Source organism: Haliotis asinina, chromosome 12 (genome assembly GCF_037392515.1).
Source record: "Haliotis asinina isolate JCU_RB_2024 chromosome 12, JCU_Hal_asi_v2, whole genome shotgun sequence".
NCBI lineage: Eukaryota > Metazoa > Mollusca > Gastropoda > Lepetellida > Haliotidae > Haliotis > Haliotis asinina.
The window spans coordinates 33,932,625-33,953,555 of record NC_090291.1 but is presented as its reverse complement, the minus strand read 5'-3'; the positions used below and the strand labels follow the sequence as shown (position 1 = coordinate 33,953,555).

At 38.9% G+C, this 20,931-nt stretch overlaps 2 protein-coding genes across 3 annotated transcripts in view; one reads left to right on the top strand and one right to left on the bottom strand.

Annotated features, from left to right (window-relative positions):
- Positions 1-17,691, bottom strand: part of LOC137257990 (FMRFamide receptor-like) — a 53,329-nt gene extending 35,638 nt beyond the window's left edge. Inside the window, exon 1 of one of the 2 annotated variants that reach the window (XM_067795515.1) lies at positions 17,230-17,691. The gene's annotated coding sequence lies outside the window, so the exon portion shown is untranslated. The remainder of the gene's footprint in view (positions 1-17,229) is intronic. The other variant, XM_067795518.1, reaches the window with a different exon arrangement.
- Positions 1-20,931, top strand: part of LOC137257987 (leucine-rich repeat and coiled-coil domain-containing protein 1-like) — a 489,406-nt gene that overhangs the window by 230,277 nt on the left and 238,198 nt on the right. The gene's annotated exons all lie outside the window — the stretch shown is intronic.

The following is a 20,931-nucleotide window of genomic DNA, read 5'->3' as shown; positions in this document are numbered from 1 at the left end:
TTTCCTTGAGAAAAGTGAGTCTGGATTTATGCTGCTTGAAACAATATTTCAACAATACACCAACAATACAGCAGGGGACAGAAATGGGCGTCACACAGTGTACCCATGTGGAGAATCAAACCCTGGTCTTTGGCTTGATGAGCGAACACTTTAACAACCAGGCAACCCCACAGCACCTCAATGAGAAGAAATCCTGTTAGGCATGAATATATTCTGTTAAGTTAAGAATATTAAACACATGTAATTATAGTTTATGTCGTCCGTCAATAAACCTGATATGAAAGGCAAAATGGGTTTTAACACCTTGTCCCCAAACCTGGTCCCAAACCTGTTATGAAGGATGTTACTTGAGGCAAACAGGGTTTGCATTATTTCTGTTCTTGATTATTGTATAGCTGTGCAACTGCTTGTACTTGGTTACATATTAATTGTGACAAATGCAGGCATTAGTTACAGTGCCCCATGGACATGTGCTGACCAAGTTGACCAATCCAAGGGTCCACTGTAACAGTATTTATACCAGACCGGTGGCCTAGTAGGTGCCAAATTTGACTAGTCTTGTAGACCCCACCAAATGTCAACTAGACTGTACTGTTAAAGACCAGGTTTATAGTACCTGCTAGATGAACAATCTATATCAAACACCAAACAAGGCAATAATTATTGTTTTCTTTTTGTCCATTATGAATACTATATACCATAACTTTTGACTTTTCTTAAGAATATTTAACATTAAAGAGTAGCTTTTGTGGTGTTTTCACTCTTGGATATACTTGATAACAGTCTCCATAATACTCACTATTATAGATGACACTGTGCAAGATTTTTAAGAATCGAAATACTCAAGTATGGTGATTTGACACTGCATTAATTAAATACCTACATGACATGTCAGGGTTTTCAGACACAAACTGGACTGAACCAGCTATTTACTAGACAGTGTCATAGAGACATACCCTAGAGTCACACCCTGCATTCTTCAGTGTATCTATTAATGTAAATTGGGACATGCCTTAGTGTCAAACCCTGCATTCCTCAGTGTATCTATTAATGTAAATTGGGACATGCCTTAGTGTCAAACCCTGCATTCCTTAGTGTATCTCTTTAATGCCTAGTAGCAGGTTTAATAACAAATTCCATCAGGATTGAACCAATGACTCACCAGGCAGCTGCTCTACTTACTACACCATAGAGGTGGCATCTGATGAGGAAGTCCTATCAGAGGTCAAAAAACAAATTTCAATGAAACAAAATACACTTGTATCAATGCTGTCCCAATTCTATGGCTGAAGCCACATCAGAGACAGATCTACAAGGAAGTAACAGGTTGGGTTTTTTTTCTAAAAGGCTCAAGTAAAACCTATAAATGTTGAAGCAAGGATAAAGAAGCCATCTAATGTTCAGGGATGCAGGTGGGCAAGGTGAACTCAAGTGTTCCTGCTTGGTGGCAGATGGCTTTTGAAAACTCTGCATGGTCTGGTGCATATTGGCAGTCTGAAACAAGGCCTTGAATAATTCAAGACAAGGCAACTAACTCCTCATACAGAGCTGAAAGTTGACAGAGATTATTTATTGCAGCATGAATATCAGGTATCACCATACCAGGCAAAAAGTGGAAAACGATGTTATCATCACTGAAATACAAGACTAACTGCCTGACTGTCTCACTTACTCCCTCCCTTAACCTCTCATTCGCTAACTTACCCTCTTACCCACTCAATCACTCAACCAATGCCTGTCCTCTTCTTACTCATCTACTACCCACCCATGCACCCACCCCTCCCTCACTCACTTTATGTCCATCCTCTTACTCACTCACTCACCCAGTGCCCACCCATGCACCAATCCCCTCACTCACTCACCCAATGCCTAACAGTGACAAGCCACCTCAATGTAGGGAATGTTTTTTAAATGTTTAGTTTTTATCATGGAAAGTAGCATTAGCAAAATTCCCACTGAGTGCGTACAGATGTCAATTTGTTTTTTTCCAACCGGTTTTAGTGAAAACCATGACTTAGTTTCATTGGTTTTCACAATGTCATTGTGGTTAAAAGAGTTGTTGTTGGCTCATGCAGGTACAACCTGTACTCTTTTATGTATTTTGAGGACAGATTAATTTTACCCAAACAAATATGTCATTCTAGCACAGAAACTTAAAACTAAGTGCTGGCCCAAACATATTCATCCATCAATTAAATCTTAATTGACAAGTTCCTTGATCAAACTGCTGGATATCGTACTGAAGGCAACTGTTAGATTGTATTACGAACATGACATGCAAACATTAAGCAATGAATCAGTACATACAGAACTAAATAGTTAGGTGAGCAACCCTGCAAGATCAATGTTAATTGACAATTTTTAATGAAACATGTAGGTTACAGTTGTAAATAGCAATACAATGGGAGAAACAGGTGGAAGCAGCAGTTGACAGGGCCCTATCACAAATATGCAACTGATGACTGTTGAGAATTTGTCACTGTTGAGTCTTGAAGGAGGTTATATGTGCAAACATCTTCATTCTTGAACCCTGGGGTGCATAAGTGAGTTTGATTTTATGCCACTGTACCAACATTCAAGTCAGATAAGAAGTATTGCTTCCCATTTTGTACCCATGCAGGGAATCAAACCTGTGATTTTGGCATGAGTGAGTGAGTTAAGTTTTATTGCGCACTCAGCAATATTCCAGCTATGTGGCGGCGGGCTGTAAATAATCGAGTCTGGACCAGTCAATCCAGGGATAAACAACATGAGCATAGATCTGTGCAATGGGGAACTGATGACATGTGTCAACCAAGTAAGAGAGCCTGGCCACCAGATCCCATTAGTCACCTCTTATGACAAGCATAGCTGCTCTTTAAGGCAAGCATGGATTGCGAAAGGCCTATTCTACCCCGGGACCTTCACGGGTCGATTTTGGCATGATGAGCCAGCACTTTCGCAACTGCACTTCCCCCAACCCTCTTGAATCCAGGAAACAGTGTTGTTTTCTGATGGTACCCTACCACTTGTTACAGCCACTTTATCGGAAACTGTTACCTTGTTGAGCATCTCATAATGAGTAAGTCGGTTCCAGAAGGTCATTAACAGCTGTAAACAAACTCCTTACAGCTGAGTTCTCCATACCTGGAGGGTGAACATGGTGTTAAGCACTGGGGTAGAGCTTAGATTCTAAACAGCTAAGCTCCATCACTCTGTCTCACAGTCCCTGAATCACATCATTTTCTCTACTGCCTAGCCCTCCCTCCAATGTAGTCTGTCTCACAGTCCCTGAACCACATCATTTTCTCTACTGCCTAGCCCTCCCTCCAATGTAGTCTGTCTCACAGTCCCTGAACCACATCATTTTCTCTACTGCCTAGCCCTCCCTCCAATGTAGTCTGTCTCACAGTCCCTGAACCACATCATTTTCCCTACTGCCTAGCCCTCCCTGCAATGCAGTCTGTCTCACAGTCCCTGAACCAGATCAATTTACCTAGTGTGAGCCTGACCACCCGATCCTGTTAGTTGCTTCTTACAACAAGCATGGGTTACTCAAAACCAGTGCAAAGCCAAATCTCCACAGGTTTAAGATGGTTAAAAGCATCCTGCACAATGCATTTTATCTGTATCAATTTTGATCACCACTACATTTCATTAAGAAAATAAATTTTAAAAAATGGTGGCCATCATTACTGATGTCTGTTGTAATGTTTGACATTACAATGGTTGACAGCATCAGTGAAACAGTACAGATCCACAGCTGCTGGTATTGTGTCATGTTATGTAATTACAGCTTGAATACTCAGCAATTAGTTACCTGACACTTTCAGATGAAATACATGTATGTGTTGTTGATGCAGCACAACAATCAACCTCATCTGTCAGCTGAATCAGATGTCGTTTGATGAAAAAAGAAAAATATCAGAAAAAATAATGAATGGTTCGCTGACACTCAGTGATGACACCATTGGGTGTCCAAGGCTTAAAAGTTGAAAAAAGTAATTGAATCATGAATATAATCATGCAAAATGTTTTACACGATTGTTCAGTAGGAAGCTAATTTCAGCTGACTGATTTGTAAACAAATAAACTGCTCCATTCAGATTTGAAACAGTAGGGTAGCATTTGCTCTTCACACCCAAGACATGGGTTCGATTTCCCTCAAGGGTACAATGTGTGTAGCCCATTTCTTGTGTCCACTGCAGTGATATTCCCGGAATATTGCTAAAAGGGGAATAAAACCAAACTCACTCACTCACACACACTCTCAAAATGTTATCTGATGTATGCAGCTGACAGATTATAGGATGAGTCTCAAACTGGAAGAAAATGCTACATTATATCAAGGCAAAATTTATCATGCTAACAAACGTTATTCATGATTTATGTGACAGAAATAGCACTGCAATTCTTCAGTGACTGTGTGTCTTTTGTGCATTGCAAAGATTATCTCCAACTGACGGCAGCACTTGAAGCAAATTGATCACTCAGATTAGAAAAAAATATAGGAGAGTGCCAAGTCTGAATGTATCACGATAATCGAAATTTTTCACTGATGTTCAATAAAGCAGGTCAGTGCTGAAAGACAATGAAGGATGTTACTTCAACAATTTGAATGAATGGATCTAGATTAGAGGAAGATGTTGCACAGTGTAAGCATGAATTCATCATAAAAAAAATTGTTCAAAATAATATGGTCGATAAAATAAGCTATCATTTCATGACACAGAAGGATTCCAAAGTTGTTGATTGACAGTTAAGGGTTTCCACTGGAAGACAACACTTTGGACAAATTGGAAGAAGATGCTTCACTGTGAAGACTGAATTGAAAATAAATAAACCAAAATTTATCAAAATGATATGGTTGATGAAATCTTTTAAGCCCATTTAATACTGGAATGCATGAGAAAAGCAAGATTTATGGATGTCAACTTCTATATTGTGAATAACTTGGCATTTCGGAATCTATGCTTGCTCCTTCATCAAGTGATGAAGCAAGCCAGTTTTGACTGACAGTGATGGATTCCAACAACACAACACTTTGAATATATAGATCGCCAAGATTAAAAGAAGATGCTACACTGTATGAGTCTGAATTCATCATAAAATATGTATTATTCCACAACAACATTCGATAAAGCAAGCCAGTGTTGAATGACAGTTTGCTTGCAAGGTGCGGTGGGGTGAATCTCCCCTGGAAGGCTGCTCTTGAAACAGGAACTGTCCCCAATCAGCAGGTGGTTGAAATATGCATTGGAGCTGATATAAATAGTCAAGTGGATGGGAGAGTCTTGTATGACAGCACACAGAGTAGTTTTCATCACTTGCAAATATAAGCGTGGACACACTGACCTCTTGTGGTAGGGTTAGGTTTCTCCTTCACACCTTGGGGTTAATTGTTAGTTCAGTAGGGGTCAGTAGGGTAGCCTACATGGCCTAGTGGTCAGGCGGTACAAGGTGTGAAGCATATTTCTGGTGCTTTTCTCCCCTCTCTATCACACCTGCCTCATCCTTCCTCCTTCTCTTCATCCTCCCCCCGCATGTATTTTTTATTTTTTTTCACTTAATGCAGAGTAAAACTAAACTCACTGATAGCTCAGTGGATGGTATTCTATCTAAGCAAAAAGGTTCTGGGTTTGGATCCCTACAGGGCATGGAATGCTACATGCCTGTATTCACCAGTGGGTAATTCTGAAAGTCAGCGTAGCTTTTCAAATTTGTTCATCTTGACTGAAAATTCCAGCAACAGATGCATTTTTCACATGTAGTAATACAAATTGTATCACAAGGCAGAAAAATGTGTTTTGAGAGATTTCAAGATTTTATCTCTGAAAATAGTCTGTTTTTGATAGGTTTCAGGCTGTGCAAGTTGTTAAGCCAAATTAGTATTCTTTGGATACTCAGTGTTCACGGTAGATTTTGTAAGAGTGCGTGCAGAAATGAAATTAAATATGTAGTTCAAACTTTTGCGCATGAAATTTTCATTACAATCTGGAATCATTTCAAATTGTCCTGTTTATTATATGTTGCCGTTTTAAGTTACTTTTAAAATTAAGGACATCAGAATCTATGTGTCCAAAACACCGCCGCAAAAATTATCTTTCCACACTATTATTATTTTTTGTCATGAAAAACACAGATTTCTGCATGAACACGAACACTGGATACTACAATTTTGGGGAACAAAATGCAATAAGACTTTCTGCAAACATTTTAAAAATCTATATTTTTAACAGAATCTTGGCATATTTTTTTGTGTTTAACTGGGATGCAATACACTAAAGAAAATGTAGTGTGTTTGAATCTGTATTTACATGTATGCAACTTTGAACATTTCCAGTAAAAACTCCTTGATCATTCATTGTCCCTTGGAAGGCAGGGATATTTGAGGTGTCATCTTACACATCCAAAGTTGATAGAGCTGGCTATTGATGAGAGTGCATGTTAAAGTCCAGACGCATCCAGAGCAAGTTGTCCTTTTAAAATACTGGCTTCCTTACAACTGACCAGGAATGTGTTTTCAGATATCGGACATGGTGATTTCTGATTTTATATCAAGTAGGGATGCCACAATACATTGATGCATCGATGCTTTTTCAAAGATGATACAGTTATTGATGCATTACGAAATATGAAACAATAATGTTCTAAATGTAGATATATTTACACGATAATGCTGCAAAAAGTAGGAATCATGATACATATCGAATCATGACATTGTGATATGTCTTGATTCATGAAACTTATGTTTTGTAACACCCCTAGTATTGAAATATGAAACATGGTGTTCAGCTAATAATATGTAGGGATATCAAACATGGTGATAGCTCATTATATATTGAAATATCAGTGTTCAGCTAATGATATTTGGAGAATAACCAACAAAGGTATGAGTGATTACAGGAAATACCCTGAATTGGAATAATGTTCACAGTGCCAAGCCTGAACATTATTTATAAGGAGGGCATATTTTCCATAATCAGTTGTACCGAGTCTGTTATTGTATTTATTACACATGATGTAATTTAGCAAGAAGACTCAGAAAATAAAAACTACCCGCAGACAGGACTTGTGACCTCAACCAGCTGATTAATAATCATCTGTGTATTAAACCTAACATCTCAAGTGGTCAAAACATAACTACGTTATGGAAAGCAGTGCCTCATAAAACTGATTTAAAATACAACAAAAATATTTTGTGTAGAATAATTTATAAACATTTGTTGATATGATAAAAATGATCATGCAATATAATTGAACGTAGTAACAGCTAAAACGGTATTTGATCAGTCAGTGCCCCTTAACATTGTTCATTGACAAATGACGCGTGTCTAGTGACAGGATGTGGTGTAGTGTTAAAACACTCTTCAACAAAAACCTGTCAGCTTGGGTGAAGTCATGGTTAAAAGTTGGGAAATCTAAAAGACAACCTTCCCATAAATTCATCTCGAAAAAAGAAACTCAAGTTTGAAGATTGAACATTTTCTTCTGTGGAAGGCGTGTTACAGTCACATTATTGGTCCCAGTAGAGTACAGAAGTTCCAAGAAGGATAACTCTAGTCGGAAACCAATACGCCTTTTCCACAAATGGTAGGCTGACAGAGGAGTCTTTTGAAGTTTTGAAGTAGAATACACCTGCATAAATTGGACCTGAGAATAGTGTGCACATATTCTGAAAGACTACATACACAAAGACTGTGATGTTTGATAGCATGGACACTGACTCACAGGTCACACTTTCTGGTAACACCTTTAGTCGGTATTCTGCAGCTTCTGTTTCCCCGATTTCAGTTTTAACAACAAACAGCTTGTAGGAATTCAATGACTGTAAACTTGAACTAAGTCATTCACCTTGATTGGCGATAGCCTAATGGCAGACATGCTTGTTTACAAACATGTCAAACATTTGTTTTGTTTTTATGGGGTTTTTTTCAAGGTAATTTATTTTTAAAAGACTACTATTTATGATGCAATTTTATGGCAAAATAATAATGTCTAATAAAAAGAGTATTCAAATTATTTAACCTTCATGTTTTCTTTTTTTGAATCTCGGAGGGTGGAAGTGCAACACATTCTAATTACCAGTGAAACGGTCAAATTTGTCAATTAACTCAGATCGTGACAAGTAGGTCTGTCAACCAATCATTCCTTCTCTGCTTAGCTGACCAATCATTGTTGAGAATCAGTGAAACATGCTTGTGCAATTATCACAAAATTAACCACCTGTGTATCCAACCCCATATGGGTAATAAGTAGAGATATCAAACATGGTATTCAGCTAATGATGTATTTATATATCAAACATGGTGACAGCTCATGATATGTTGAGATATCGAACATGGTGGCAGCTGATGAATTTTGAACATAAAAGTGTTTTAAAAATATGCTTAGATATTATGGGAGATGTGGGGTGGGTGCATCTATTTTGTGCATAAAATATTTAAAAGATTTACTTGGAAATTATGTGAATTGTCAACAATATTGATACATAATAATATTTGAAAAATATGCTGGGACATTATGGGAGGGGAGGTGAGCAGCAGTATTGTACATAAATTTTAGAGGGGAGATCATTCATATTAATAAAAATTATCATCACCCCCATAAATTATACACAGTCCCTTACAATATATTGTCATAAAAGTGATACATTTTCTGCAAGTTATTTTGATTATCCCTTTCAACTTAATCTAGAAACCTGTTTTGATTTATATGGAACAGTATATTCCTCATGAAGGAAAACAAGTCCCACCTGTTCTTTATTTGAGGCAGGAGACTCATTTCTGAACACATCAGTCAGATCTGGTTCCTAGTTCAGTTCAGTCATCCTCTTTATCAGTGACCTGTGGGCCCTTATTCTCGAAACATTGGGCTTAAGAAGTTCGTAGGGCTACAGACAATTTGAGAATAGCTAGCCAGGGCCCTTATTCTCGAAACGTTCGTAGCCCTAAGAATTCTTAACTCTGATCGTACCCAATGTGTTAAGAATGGGCTACGAATATTTCGAGAATAGGTAGTCTGGGTACTATTTGTAATCTGGTCATGACAATGATGTTTGCCACACTGAAGTCTACCACATGACAACAAGTATTGATGTACCATGTACTCTTGTACAATCACAGTGATGTAATTCAATAATGTTTTGTTAGATGTTTGTGTATGCTAATGAAGAAAGAAGTGAATCAATCAATACTTGAGGCTGTTGAGACAACTGCCATACAGGGTTTTCAATGATGACACAGGTGCAAAGTATCACTGGAAAGAATTCCCGCTACATTGTTTTGTTGCTTTTGTAATACAGTATATCACATTATAGATATATCTCTCATAGCCTACTTAGACCAGGAGCATTAGACACAAACAGTAGGTAACATTGAAACAAAAATAATAGAAAGCTGGAATTTAGCTGATCCAGATTGCAAGTTTGTCAGTCGACAGCAAATTGTGGGTATTTTCTGACACATTTATTGTTTGCCAAGGTATTTTATGGATTAAACTTCTTTTATCTTATCCACACAACTTTTTGGATCATTCCAGATCCTTTCATCATGTGAACCGAGAGTTGATTTTATGAGGGCAGCCCTATGAATTCATAACTGTGCTATGATGTCACAATGCAAGTGACATCACACTGACCTGTTGAAAACCTGGCCTGTTACCTACATAATGATGATAAATCTATATTAGAGTTGAAACATGTGTACACTGTGATTGCTTATTACTTCTCAGAATGAATAGATAAGAGATTTCACATTTATCAAAAGTTCATAAAAAAATCCATGAAAGCTTAATCAAGAGGTCCCATTTACTATTGTAGCAAATCTTCATAAACGAATAAGTATAGGAGAAAAAACGCCTCCGAAGTTTTGGTAGAGAATGTAAACCTGAGGGGTAGGGAAATCCCGAGGGGCGTAGCCCCGAGGGATTTCCCGACCGCCGAAGGTTTACATTCTCTACCAAAACTGAGGAGAAGTTTTTTCTCTTGCTTATAAACCGTCATTTTAAATATTGCGTTATAAGGAATTAGGACCTCACTATACCGCGAACATTCGGAATGACAGCAATGTCGCAACTCTAATGCACAAGTTAGAAAACGCACGGGATTTTCACGCAGTGCACGTGTTTTTTGTGAGTGAGTCAGTTATATACCACGTGGTTACTTGAATCCGCTCATTGCTAACCATGGCAAACCAGAGCGAAGACGAAATGTTTTTAACACAGTCGCAGTTTAAGAAAGATGATGACAATGCTGCTGCTGCTGCTGCTGCTGCTGATGATGATGATGATGATTTTCTGTTCCGTTTCGCGGCACCTTTGACTGAGGAAGATATTGAAAGGAAATTATCTCGATGTGTTCCAAGAACGACAAGGTACAAAAATGATTGGGCGAAAGGAGTATTCAGGCGATGGCAAGAAGAGCGTCGGACGAGGTCAATGGATGCAAACATCGCGCTGTCGTCGTCCGTCTTGACTGAAGACTTGCTGGATATGACTGCTAAAGATATAAATACAGCCCTAAAGTATTTCCTATTCGAGGCGAGGAAAGTGGACGGGACTTGCTACCCAGCTGTTACTGTGTATGGGCTATTCACGGCAATAGCGTCACACTTGAAAGCTAACAAATCTCCTTACAATCTGATGGAAGGCGAAGAGTTCCAGGACAGCAGACAGGCACTGGACGCATGCATGCGTGAGAGGTCCACAGCTGGTCTTGGAGCAGACGTGAGAAAACCTACAGAGGTGATAACTCGAGACGAGGAGAACACTCTGTGGGAGAAGGGGGCTCTTGGAGAAGGCACGCCGCAAAAACTCCTGGACACAGTCCTCTACTTAACTGGTGAGTTGCATTTTGCATTTGATTTCCCTGTCGAAAAGTCGGATATTAGCAATTTTGGCATTTACAATCAAACCTTCACATCGAAAATAAATGTGATTAACTGGAACAAAATGCCCGACTTCACTTTGAGGCAAACCAAACCAAACAAAGTTTGGATGGATATTTTGAATCCCGTGTTAAGACCAAAATAGATAAACATTATATAATTGTGTACGGAATTTTATTTTCCAGGACTTAACTTCGCCTTGAGAGGTGGAAAGGAACATCGGAGTTTAAGACTACACCAACAACCTCAGATTACAGGCCCACATACAGACCAGAACGGCCGCAGGTACCTGCAGTATGTGGAAGACGTCTCTAAGACAAATGCCGGGGGAGTGAAAGACAGGAAACTGCAGAAGAAAAAGGTGCGAGCGTATGAAAATACCAAGAACCCGGAACGATGTTATGTGCGCCTTTTCATGAAGTACAAGTCACTTTGGTATGTATTAGATGTTTTCTGATACATTTCTGATACATGTTATACATTCTTTAGATATACCACTCATTTAATCACATCATGCGGGTGACTTGACCCATACTGCATGTAAATTGTCTTATAATTTTACTCCCTGATGATGATTGCACGCATTGGTTTAGGGGCATATAAATGACAAATGCAAACATTTCATACTTAATTGATTCTATGTCAACACAATTTAACTTTCCAGCCTACCATCTTCAACTCGAGCAAATGCGTTTTACTTCACCCCGATGAAGAAACCTAAGGATGGAAAATGGTACCTAGAGTCGCCCATGGGCCACAACACAATCCAGACAACGGTGAAGAGAATATGTGCTGAAGCCGGAATTGAAGGAAGGAAAACGAACCACTCGCTCAGATGCACTGCTGCTACCCGTCTCTACGAGGCAAACATAAGCGAGCAACAGATTTGTGAACAAACTGGTATGTAACTCAATGAATATCTGCAAAACACGAATGAAACTTGAAGTGACTGGGCCAAATTGCAATTTGGCGATTTTAAATGCTAGAACTTGTGATGTCAACATGTGTTATGGTTAACATGCCAAGATCCGGGTTCGAATCCCAATGATGGCCCCAAGCAAAGCGATTACAATATCATATAAATTGCTTTTCAAACGGTTATGTACAATTTGAAATGACTTATCAAGATGAATTCTTTTATTGTAGGTCACAAAAGCGAGGCAGTGAGGGTTTACAAGAGAACCAGTGATCAACAACAAGCAATGGCGTCAGATGTTCTCTCATGTTCAGCTCCAAAGAAAACTCAGACGTCTGCGACAGTGTCGGTTCCTACTTCAGAGGGAGATTCCGGTACAACACAAACTGTCGCTCACGGAAGTGTTACAATGACGTTCAATTTCAATTAAAACACTGTTGTCAGAGTTTTTGTTTTTCCTTTCCTGTGAATGCAGATTTCGGTGGCTGATCGCTCCAAACCGGTACTTTCGGGACGAGGGTTTACTCCTAGTAAAACCTGGGAATAGGTTTTACTTAAATCTAGTTAAACCTATTCCCAGGTTTTACATTGGGAGTAAAACCTCTTACCGGGTATTGGTGCAAGTAGAAAGGATAATGACCATTAAAGGCAGTGATCAGAATTAGGTTTATAAATGGTGTTCAATCAGCAAGATGATTGTTTAAATGTGCAAGCAAACCTTTTGCTACAATGTGCAGCCATACCTCCTTGTCCAGCCTGATCATTCAGTTTCATATCATAGATGATCTGTCTGTCTGTCTGTCTGTCTGTCTGTCTGTCTGTCTGTCTGTCTGTCTGTCTGACTTGTCAACCAATCAGAATTTTGACATCAGTTCACCAGTTGTTTTGTACACTGGAGACAATTACCGTGTTGCAGTATCATCTTGAAAGGCAGGCTGAAGAAGATTTATTTTGGTCCTATGAAGCATTTGAACACAGTGGTAACTCTTGTTCCAGTTGATCAATGAATACTCCTGTGACAGATATCTCCATCAGGGTCCTGTTTGGTAGATACAAGCAATATGCCCTATGGGACCTGGTATAGAATAACGCATCTGTTGTTTTTCTCTGAAGTAGTCTCTTAGGTTCAATACTGAGCTCGACAGAGCGGTTGTGTATCTCAGTATTTCAGCAAGACAGTGATTTCAGTTTAGACAGAGATTTCAGTTTCGACAGAGATTTCAGTTTAAGCATGAAACAGCCAATTTATGTGTCAATACATTTAAGGTGTAGTTATATCATGAATTCTTCTAGGAAACCCAAGATACAAATTGGGAAAGAGACATTTTGTTCATTATTTTGATTTTCATATGGTTTCTGTTTTCTAAAACTTTTATCAGGGATTTACCAGGTAGCAAGCATGCTGGAGCAAATCCAGAGGAGTGGCACAGGGGTGTAAAATCCACCTCCCTTCCCCAGATTCCCCTAAAGTCCTTGAGGATCATTTCCCCCAAACCTTTGGACATCATGATGTATATGCATCACCCCCTTCTCCAAATTCCTGTATCTGTCCCTGTCATGTGGCCTGGGGACACCTAATTATCATTTTTCTGGTCCTTGATGGCTAAAGGAAGCTCCTGTGTGGTAATAGTGTAGGAAAGTCACATTACCATTTGATAATATCCAGAGAACTGGGAATGAATCATTGATCATGTGGACTGATGAATGAAATGATGCACATAACTGCTCAGAAAGAAACAGCCAAACTCTTTACAAAGTCATAGATGTGTTGTGGGTACAATGAATAATATTATACGGCCCCGTGGACGCGGTGAATTTTTTATCTGCATCCATTCTCAACATTAGTGCGTACTGAATGCACGTTTGTTCAGTCGAGTAAAACCTCGTTTTAACGTATTCTAACACTTCATTTCTTGCATTGATTTAGCTGAAATAATGCAAAGTGTCTCCATACAACGTGACTGGACGACCCAACTGAACTAATTTCCTGTAATCTATCATGTGTAACGGCTCTGTTTCTTCATGTTGTGTTAAAATATGCATCTCTTTTTAAAACATAGCTGGGAGATTTGTAAATGAGTAGGGCATTGCTTCATAATATTATGACAGAAAGTGTTCATGGATTGACATAATGCGAAATAGCAGTCTTGTCAATGTTTGGCCATTTGTAATTGTGTTGTTAACAGTTGCATCAGTTTTGCAGCTGTTGCACTAAAACAACTTGTCCAGAGAGTGTGAAATTGAAACAAAATTTATTATTTTGAAGATCCGGTTAGTAGTTTGTCAAACAATTTGTTCGACAATTTTTCAGAAATAGAACCTAAATCGAATTTGACAGCATTTTTCTAATTCTTTTCATTAACTCATGTCAAAACTAATCAGTATCCTTGAGCAAAATGTGAGTTCTCTGATTGGCCTGTTGCCGTCTTGTAAAATATGTTACAGCTTGTTTTGTCATTACAGATATCATGACATCATTATGATAGACATGACATAGTTTGTATATCATATGTTTAGAGTTTGTATATCATATGTTTAGAGTTTGTATATCATATGTTTAGAGTTTGTATATCATATGTTTAGAGTTTGTATATCATATGTTTAGAATTTGTATATCATATGACCAGTTTTGTTCGCGCCTCAAGTCACGAAACTGTTTTTCTGTTCACAGAACATATCAAAATATATTTCTCGTACACAAATGTTTAGCCTAAAAATCTGTTAACTTGTAATCAAAACTTTCATTACTTCGGTAACTTTGATGATATATGAGACTTAACATGCATTATGTTGTTTACACGGCCCCAAACCTGTGATCGCAACGTGTGCATAGCTCATAAAATGCCATGCATCCTGTTTGTGACTTGGCCACGGTCTAGTGGATCATCCGTGGAAAATGGAGGATTGGTTGTCGGGATCAAGTATGTTGTTGATTGGGCTGACATTGATGGGATGAAGTGAGTTTGTTCAAATTCATTACAAGATGTCTGAATGGAGTGTCTTATGATAAACTGGCATGGTATGCTAGTGAATAGTGGGAACACTGTTGTTAGTCTGGATTTGCATGAGCACACACGCACGAATGCACACACACACACACACACACACACACACACACACACACACACACACACATTTATCGGTAGTTATGTACATTTATGAATATACATGGGTTATGTACATATTGATTGTTACATAATGCAAACAACAGATACAGAAAATCGCCTGGAAATGAAAAACAATGGTTCATTTAGGAGATAAACATCATGTGTTGGCCAATTTCCGGGTGTTATTGAGTATTTGAAGCACGGGAATGCATTTGGAACCGACGGCGTCAGCCGGAGGTTTCAAATGAAATATGCCCGTGCTTCAAATACTCAATAACACCCGGAAATTGGCCAACACATGATGTTTATGGACATTGTAAACACAAAAGTAAACCAAAGGGGTTTTAGTGTCTGCACTCGTTCACATCGAATACGGACACAGCAGTGAAGTGTCATCAGCTGGCCGTTTCAGCTGGTTTTTATGGTAGCATCTGGAGGTGCTCATTTGTGACGTCATTCTAACTTTACGTCACAATATGATTTGAATGACGTCACCACTGTTGATGACACAACAAAACAGTTGTTTACGTGTCAATACGCGGTGAATAGTCTTTCAGTTTCCGGGAATCTAATACCATTTAATCATGTTTTTCAACCAATCAGATTACAGAACACAGTAACTTTTGGTTTACAATATATCTTACCACACACACATACAGACAGACAGACAGACAGACACATTCATTCAATCTCTTTCTCTTTCTCTCTCTCACACACATGCACACACACTCATTTAATGTCTCACATGCTCTCTCTCTCTCTCTCTCTCTCTCACACACACACTGAGTTGTCTGTATTTGTGCAATATTCATGACTTTAGTCATAAAACTACATATGTTATCAGGTAGAGTATCAACTGGAACAGGATTTGCATGTCTTAAGGCATTGTGTCATAAAGAATTTCAGCACAGGACGTGATGAAGCAACAACCTTATGTTTTATCTATCATTATTAGCAAGAATAGGAATCTCTCATTGTACAGGTGTAATGGACCATCCATGACATTATCAGCTGCCTGAGCCTAAGTGTGATTTATTCAACAGGTTATGTCATTATAATGACGTGGAGAACTTGATATAGGGAGGATGGTAAACTTAGACGCACGCAGCCTTTGTAAAATAGTGATAAATCTTGTTTAAAGAATCAGATCTGATGGATGACAACAGTGGATGATGAGAAAGATTTAAACTCTTTTCTTTCACTCCTTGCTCAGCAATATTCAAGCTGTTTGAAGGTGCTTCTAAATAATCAAGCTCAGACCAACTAGTGGTTGATATTGTGAGCACCATATCATTTAGTGGATATGAATGACACAGTGACGTGACATTAATATCAATGAATCTGATGGCTCAGTTCACTGAATCTCTTTTTCAGAATCACTGAAGCAGAATTCCCAAATCCCAAGACTAACTGTCCCCAGAAATATATTTGAATTCCTACTATCACTTGCTGTGCTCTCTCTGTTTCAACATTCAGTTGATAAATTCAGTCAATACAGGCACAAATTTTTAAAACTTCAGAATAATCTATAACGAATTTACATTAAGACAAATATCCGTCAAATAGCCCACTTTATCACTTGTAATTTAAGCACTTTTCATACTACTGATGAGAAGATATTTTATGAAGTTCTTTGTTTCATAATAAAATCAACTGGATCAGCACAGAACGTGAAACCATTATGTATCTAACTGTCATTCCCATCGTCATGTCCCTGCAGTTGGAACCTGTAAAGATCATGGGTAGAATAGGCCTTCAGCAACTCATGTTTGCCATAAAAGGTGACTATGCTTGTTGTAAGAGGCAACTAACAGGATCGGGTGGTCAGGCTTACTGACTTGGATAACACATGTCGTCATTTCCCAGTTGTGCAGATTGATGCTTATGCTGTTGATCACTAGATTGTCTGGTCCCGATTCGATTATTTACAGACCGCCACCATATAGCTGGAATATTGCTGAGTGTGGCAAAAAGCTAAACTCACTCACTCACTCACCTCTTCTGCTGAAGCAGAAGCTGTTTGTCTGACCCACCTTAGTCCATTTTGAAAAATTTGTTAGAGACTTTTAATTTGTTTGACGGTGTTAGATTCCTAGCGTTTGGATATGACTTTGATTTAAATGTATTACTAACGAAATGTTCTGGTATCATTTTTTGTATAAAAAATATGGATATGAAAGCTATCAGGGAAAAGGAAAATTTATCTCATTGTAGGAAAGTTTGGAAATGTTTGGGCATCAGTGTTGGTAGCAAAAATGGATATAGAGTTTACAGAGAAAAGGAAAAGTTGTCTCATTGTATGAGAGTTGTTAGAGAAAAGAAGAGTATTATAAGACCTTACCTTAAGATTGAGAACTATCCTGTCTTGAAGGAGGTCTTGAATTTAGGGCAGCATCATTTGAAGTAGTCCTGAGGATCTGAGAGAGTGCGTCCGTTGAAACAAATCCCAGGTTTGAACTTAATAAAACTCTTCGTTCACAGATGAATGACTAGCTCACATGTCACATCTGACGCAAAAAAGAATTACTTCAGATTTTAGAAATGGTGAAAAAAAAAATTGACAGAAAAATTTGTAGGAATCAGTCCGATTAGTGTTAAGATGAATCCTGGACTGCACTCGTGCGAAGCCACTGATTAAGTCATTAGCTCTGCTGCTACTGGTAGAGTCAAGAGAAAGGACAGTAAACCTGATGCAGATCGTACACTTCACAGTACCAGCCTCAACACTACCGATGTTGATGCTCCAACATCAGCCAATCAATAGAAGCGACGCTCTATCTATAAGACTAGTAGACCAACTACTGGCCCCTTTAAGCTGGCTTGAATGAATGGAGAGGCTGTGGTGTGTATTGCATTGTGTGGAGTACATGTGGGTGCAGCCTGTGACTATTTCACAGGTGTTGGTTCAGTGATGACTTCAGGCTTTCTGTTGGGTTATGTGTGGCTAGATAACAAGTCTTTCAATGCAAAAGTATAATACTAGTTGTCCATGGTCTTTGTCCATCTGTCAGGTTTAATTAAACCAACTATATTTATCACAAGAAGTTCATCAGTGCCTTTTATCTCTCTCTCTCTGTTACAACCATATTCAGGACCAAATTATTGTAATTTTTGTAAAATATTTTAATTGTAGAATACTTTTAATTAAATATCATCCTCGTTTACTTGTGTATTTATTGTGTGTGCTATTTCCACTAAATAGACAGTGACTTCTATACTAGCACTGTTTCTAGTGCTTGAAAGAAAAAAATTCCATAAGGGCAAAAGCCATATCCTCAAGTGGATTTCTGAAGGAACACAATGTTTGAAGATTCAAGCTAATTTATAATATGTTCCACATTTTATTCAAACATCATGACTGATTTTATGTAGATCAAGCTTGTAGGGATTTAGGGTGAGAATAGGTCGTTAACGTAGCTAGGGTGGTTAAAGTGTTCACAAATAACTCTGAAGATCAGGTTTCTGTCAATGGGTAAACTTTGTGAAGTCTCTGTCATCTCAGTCTCCATCCCTGCAGCCCCAGTGTACCCATCTCACCTCCACTCCCCACCCCTGTAACCTTCTCACCTCCAGTCCCCACCCCTGTAACCCTCTCACCTCCACTCCCCACCCCTGTAACCCTCTCACCTCCCCTCCCCACCCCTGCAACCCTCTCACCTCCACTCCCCACCCCTGTAACCCTTTCACCTCCAGTCCCTACTGCTGTAACCCTCTCTTCTCCAGTTCCCACTCCTGTTACCCTCTCATCTCGAGTCCCTACTCCTGTAACCCTCTCACCTCCACTCTCTACTCCTGCAACCCTCTCATCTCAAGTCCCCACTCCAACATGTAACCCTCTCACCTCCACTCCCCACTCCTGTAACCCTCTCACCTCCACTCCCCACTCCTGCAACCCTCTCACCTCCGCTCCCCACTCCTGTAACCCTCTCATCTCCAGTCCCCACTCCTGTTACCCTCTCATCTCAAATCCCTACTCCTGCAACCCTCTCACCTCCAGTCTCCAACCCTGCAACCCTCTCACCTTCAGTCCCCAACCCTGCAACCCTAACTCTCTCCCATACACCCCCACCTCCACAGTCCCCAGCCTGAACAGTGCCACCCATCAACCTCGTGTCCATTGTCCCAACACCCTCATCTCTCTGTTCTAATCCCCACATACTGTCTTGACTTCCAGTACTAATGGGTGTTGAGTGGATGTTCGTGTCATGTTAGAGTCTGTAGCCAGGTGTCTCTTCATGGAAATCGATTGTATGTCAAAGGGGGAAGTGTTAGAAATTATTTCACAGTAGGCTGTTGAGCTGTGGGGGTGGGGGCTGAGGGGGTTGCATTTTGGATGGAGAAATATTTATGCCTTTTTGGCCTGTCAAGTAGAGAAAAGCGCGACTGAAGTGGCCTTTACAAAGTGCTTTGAGTAGGGCATTGTAATTCCATTACAAGCTCTATATTTCCTTGAGGGATGATTTTACCATTTGGCGTAGTAATGGTAAATCATGCATACATACTGAATGAAAACACACACAAAAAAAAACAACACGGTAAATAACAAAAAGTCAACTTATCGATTGGCATTTTAGAGGCTTGGAATCAAAAGTACAGGGCAATTTTTTTAATCTCCCCAGCATTTTTGGCATTTGTATTTTGTTTGTTTTTCCATGTAACATTTTGGTGTTAGTCTTATGGTGGGGTATGCTTCGTTTCTGGAGCAGAACTCAAAAACCGTTCAATATTTAAAAACTTGGTAGATATATCAATCAGAACCTAAAGTGGTACCTTTTGCTATGTACAGGTTTATGTGATTTATTATTTTCTCGAATTCCATGGAAACGTTTTGGACATAGTCTCAAAATAGAGGGATGGGCTTTGTTTCCGGAGCAGAACTCAAAAACCATTCAATATTTTTCTGCAATACTTAAATAGATATATCAATTGGAACCAATAGTGGTGCCTTTTGCTATTTTCAGGTTTTAGTGATTTATTATTTTCTCAGTTTCCATGGAAACATTTTTGACTTACTCTCAAAAGTGAGAAGTGTGTTTCATTTCAGAGCAGAACTCAAAAACTTCTTCATGTCTGTTGGTAAAACTTGGCAGATATGTGTTGCAGACCCCAAAGTGTTGCCTTTTGCTCTCTACAGGTTTTTGTGATTTATTATTTTCTCGGTTTCCATGGAAACGTTTCAGACGTAGTCTCAAAATAGAGGAATGGGCTTCGTTTCTATAGCAGAACCCAAAAGCCAGTCAATATTTTTCTGCAAAACTTGGTAGATATATAAATCAGAACCTGTAGTGGTGCCTTTTGCTATGTACAGGATCTTGTGATTTATTATTTTCTTGGTTTCCATTGAAAGTGAGAGAGGTGTTTCGTTTCAGAGCAGAACTCAAAAACTTCTTAATATCTGTCTGTAGAACTTGGCAGAGATGTGTGGCAGACCCCAAAGTGGTGCGTTTTGGTTTTTAAAGGTTTTTGTGATGTATTATTTTCTTGCTTACCATGGAAATGTTTCGGACTCAAAATGGAGGGATGGGCTTTGTTCCCAGAGCACAACTCGAAAACCATTTCATATCTTTCTACAGATCTTGACAGATATATGAGACAGATCTAGAAACAATTGTGACTTTGCTGATTACAGATATATGGCATTTATAATTTTCATGAATTACATGGAAACAATTCAAACTTAGCATAAAAACACAATGAGTAACTGTCAGATGATTTGTCCATTCAAACATGTGGGGGCCGGGGGGATATGTCATCTTCTGATGACTCTTGTTTTCTTAATTGTTTTATTGGTATTCTAGAAATTTGTGAGTCAGTAATGAAAATCACACATTTATTAATAACAGCTTCGTGTGAACTGCATGGAATGATGTTTTGGAATAGATTCTTACACCGTCATCAATCCAAAAGTGGTTGTAGTCATCGAAACGTTGCTGGGTTAAAATATGTTGTTGATTCGGTTGCCATTGATCGGAGGAAGCGAGGATGTTCAAATTCATTACAAGATGTCTGAAAGGAATGCCTATGTTAAACTGACATGGTATCC